Genomic DNA, 4,724 nt, shown 5'->3' with positions numbered 1-4,724 from the left:
AAGGAGACAACCACATGCTCAAAGGCCTCGTCATCGACAACCACTCCACGAAAGACTATAACCTTATAAGATTCCTCCCTCCAACTTTTGAGGTGTGTAGGTATAAGAACCTCCCCTTCTTATCTTATAATTATTCCCCTCTGAAATAAAAGAAAGATCTTGTTTTACCTTGTTTTGGCCTGGAGAGAGAAAATGTCTAGAGGGAGGTAATTCAAAATTGAGATATTTTTGGATATAAAAATCATCCTAGTGTCTAAAATGGTTTCCCTTGAAACAGAAATTCAATAAGAACTTTCCAATGTGCAATTGGAATTAATTGAAAATAGGTAAAAAGGACCTTGGCCTAAGAGTCCAGATTTTTAGAAATTTTTGGATTATGGTTCAATTAAGGTTCCTAAAAGGAGAGCTTACAAGCTCTATGTAAGTTATTTTTCTTACTTGTTTAATTTTAAATCTATGGTTTTCTTGATTTTTATGTTTTGCAGTAAATTGAATTAAATTCAAATGCTATGCCTTGATGAAAAGGCCACCCCCTTCTCTTCTTTACATTCCAGCCTTTCTTAGTCCTAGAAAGATTAACTAAAATATTAATTAAACTCTTCTTATTGTTTACTCTCTTGAATCTAATTTGGGTTAATTTAAGTCAATTAAAGAATAATAAAAATGAGAAATGGTCAACCATACAAAGGAGGTTATGGCAAAATTTTCAAGAATTTTGTGGAAAAGAAAGTTTGTTTTTATGTTATTTCAAAAGAGTAATTCCCACCATTTTTGCATCTAAAAGAAATATTCTAATTACCCCATGTACATATTCACCTATGAATATGCATGGATATCATGGATTTTTATGCATAGAAAGATGCATAAAGGAATTATTTTTATTTCAAAAGTGTTATTCTCATTAAATTTGATTTTTATGCATAGAAAGATGCATAAAGGAATTATTTTTATTTCAAAAGTGTTATTCCCATTAATATTGATTTTTATGCATAGAAAGATGCATAAAGGAATTATTTTTATTTCAAAAGTGTTATTCGCATTAGAATTGATTTTTATGCATAAATAGATGCATAAAGAATTTTTATATCAAAATTAGAATTCTCTTAAATTCTATGAATATATGTGATGAGATATGTGAATCAGATAGATGTGAATGAATGGATGGATGGATATGATGTGAATAGAGGTGATGAGATGTGAGGTGAATAGATGTGATGAGATGTGATGTGAATCAGATAGATGTGAATGAATGGATGGATGGATGTGATGTGAATAGAGGTGATGAGATGTGATGTGAATCAAATAGATGTGAATGAATGGATGGATGGATGGATGTGATGTGAATAGAGGTGATGAGATGTGATGTGAATAGAGGTGATGAGATATCAATAGAGGTGATGAGATGTGAGGTGAATAGATGTGATGAGATGTGATGTGAATCAGATATATGTGAATGAATGGATGGATGGATGTGATGTGAATAGAGGTGATGAGATGTGATGTGAATAGATGTGATGAGATGTGATGTGAATCAGATGGATGTGAATGAATGGATGGATGGATGTGATGTGATGTGAATAGAGGTTATGAGATGTGAGGTGAATAGATGTGATGAGATGTGATGTGAATCAGATAGATGTGAATGAATGGATGAGATGTGATGTCATGTGAATCAAGATGTAAATAAATGATATGGGATGTGAGTGGATGTATGTGAAAGAATGGATGTGAATGTGTATGTGAAGAATGGATGTAAATGAGTATGTGAAAGAATGGATGTGAATGTATGTAATGAAAATGGATGTGAATGTGTATGTGAAGAATGGATGCGAATGAGTATGTGAAAGAATGGATGTGGATGTATGTGAAAGAATGGATATAGATGTGTATGTGAAAGAATGTGATGTGATGTAAAGAGATGTGATGTGACATGAATATATGTGGATGTGAAGTGATAGATATGAATGTATGGATATATATGAATGTATGGATAGATGTGAGAAGTCGTACATGTAAACGATTGGATGGATGTGGATGAATAAGATGAGATGTGTATGAATGAGATATGATGTGGATAGAAGTGAAGTGATATAATGTGGATAGAATGTATGTGATGGGATGGTTATGAGAATGTATGTGGTAGATATGAACGAATGAATGTGATGGATATGAACGAATGAATGTGATGGATATGAATGAAGATGTGAATGAATATGATGTGATGAGATGTGGATATGGGTAGATGCGAGTGGATGAGATCTGATTCGGATAAATGAGAAAAGATGTGATAAGATGGAAAATGATGTGATGAGAATGGGAATACATATGAAATAAATGAGAATTGATGTGGAACAATATGGAAAGATGAGAGTTCATTATAGAAATTGTATTTATAGCATGTTTTTAAATGATTGTTTTATGTCAAGAATGCTGGGGAAGCATTTTGACCATCTTGTGAATGAGGTCGTTGGAGACCTAATCAGATAAAGTTGCAATAGCTGACGGAGAGTCAATGGAGGACGTCTCGCGTAGCAAGGTCGACCGAGATCTTGACCAGCCTCGGTTCGATTTAAATGGTGAGCTTCTGGTACGGTGGATGAGGGACCAAGGAAGAGGCCTATGAGTGAAGCGCTAGTAGGTGACTTGCGAAGGATCCTAAAGGGTGCTGAGACCATATGGTGCTCGGGCTCTGGGTCGCCGAAGATACCCACATGTGCATCGGGGAAGATATTGGAACAAGGAGTAAGAGTTGTTTTTTGAATTCGGGCATGGATCTGGTTGATTGACCTTGCTGGTCCTTAACGGATGAGTCTATGGCTCTTTTATATGGATCTGTTGGTTGATCTTGCTGATCTTCAACGGAGATTCCATTTTTATTTTTATAAGTAAAAATATTATGGTTACTATGAGCTAGGAACTATCAAAAAGTAAAAATATTATCAGTTACTATGAGCTAGGAACTATCAAAAAGGCCCCTGAGTGGACAGGTGGTGAGCGTTGCGGTTGCCAATGATGCCATAGGTACACCGATGAAGGAAAAATTAGAAATTAGGATTCAACCGGATATTTTGGAGGATTATGATCAGTGACACTATGGTTTCATTAAATGATTGTTTTAAAGATAGCTGATTCTATGAAAAAGGCAATTTCATATTGGGTGTAAGTGGTGTGACTAGTTTTAAGTTTGCATGAATATCCGGCTAGGGGGCTTGGGAACTCTTTTCCCCTGGTACCTAGGACAAAACCTAACCAAATTCTTAAATGGATCCCATCACTACAGTGGTTGGGCGGTTGGCTAACCCACAGGACTGGATGGCTGGACTGATGGATCTCTAAAATGAGACTCAATTCTGTTATGGTACGATAGATGAAGTAAATCCCGGATAAAAATTATTCTATGGAAAAGAATCAACGGCTGTGCCTCTCAATGAGGAAAAAAGTGTTGGTCTCTATGATCCAAGTGCAATCTTTTCCTTGATCTGACTATGAGACTTACGGGTTCGGTCAGATTAGTTTAGTTAGTTAAGGCTTTTGACTACATTAGAGTTGGAAGAACCGAGGGATTAGTCTCTTATCTAAATATACGTGGGTGAGGCCCCCGGCCCCGCGCAAGAAGTGCTACTTCCGCTGCTAGCACCCCAGAATTCGTTGCGCGGTGGGGATAGGGATCTTTCAAACCTCATCATCAACAATGCCAATGAGTCTCAGACCTGCAGCCTCAGCACCAACCAAAGTCAAGGAGGGCCCCAAACCTTCCACATCAACCCTAAAGAAAACTCCACCAAGACTATCACAATCACGATATATCAAAATGTGGGTGTGGAGAAGCAGCTACTTGTAGCTCAAGGCTACTATGAAGGTGCCAATCAAATTTGGGTGCCTCGACAGTCAAAACCTATTCCTCAATGAAGCACTCTAAAGCCAAGAAAGAAGAATACTCCACAACACCGTCCACAAAAGCCTATGCGAGTTCCTCAAAGAACTCCACCGATGCAACAAGTGTGGGTACCAAAAACACTCCAACAAGCACAAGGGTACTACCAAAGAAATACCAAAGCTTGGGTTCCCAAGCGCATCACAAAGTCCCCTAAGCTTGCACAAAAAAGAAAGCCTTAGCACCAAGCACATCGGCCACCACTTTACAATGTTCATCAAAGATGGGTACCTGTGCCTGTGCTTCAACAAGGATACTATGATGGTAATTCCATCATATGGTCTCCAAAATCGAACAATGTGAAGAAAACCTCACCACCGACTTCAACCCCAACAACTTCACCTAAAGTTTGATAAGAATGGAGGCCTAAGCGACAAACAAAACCACTCTCGTGCATTCAGCATACCAACACAAGAGCTTGTCTGTTCCAGCAAACAATCAGTAGTCTTCCCTACTGCCTCGACATCATTTCAGCAACAAAATCAAGATCAAATATGGGGACTTAAGAGCACATCAAGAACAAAATAACAATGCTCTTGTCACCCCTCTGGAAATGATAAATGATCCATCCTAAGCATGTGAAAACACAGTTGGTCAGTCTCTACAGATTCACGTCATGACTTTCACGTCTTGGATCTTCACATCATGACTTTCACGTCTGCAGATTCACGTCATGACTTTCACGTCTTGGATCTTCTCACGTCATGACTTTCACGTTTGCTCATTCACGTCATGATGGCTCACGTCCTGACCTTCAAGTCTGCTCTTTCACGCCTCAGTGTTTCACGTC

Source organism: Cibotium barometz, chromosome 29 (genome assembly GCF_041138505.1).
Source record: "Cibotium barometz isolate CiBa-2024 chromosome 29, ASM4113850v1, whole genome shotgun sequence".
Taxonomy (NCBI): Eukaryota; Viridiplantae; Streptophyta; class Polypodiopsida; order Cyatheales; family Cibotiaceae; genus Cibotium; species Cibotium barometz.
Note: the sequence above shows the minus strand (reverse complement) of the source record.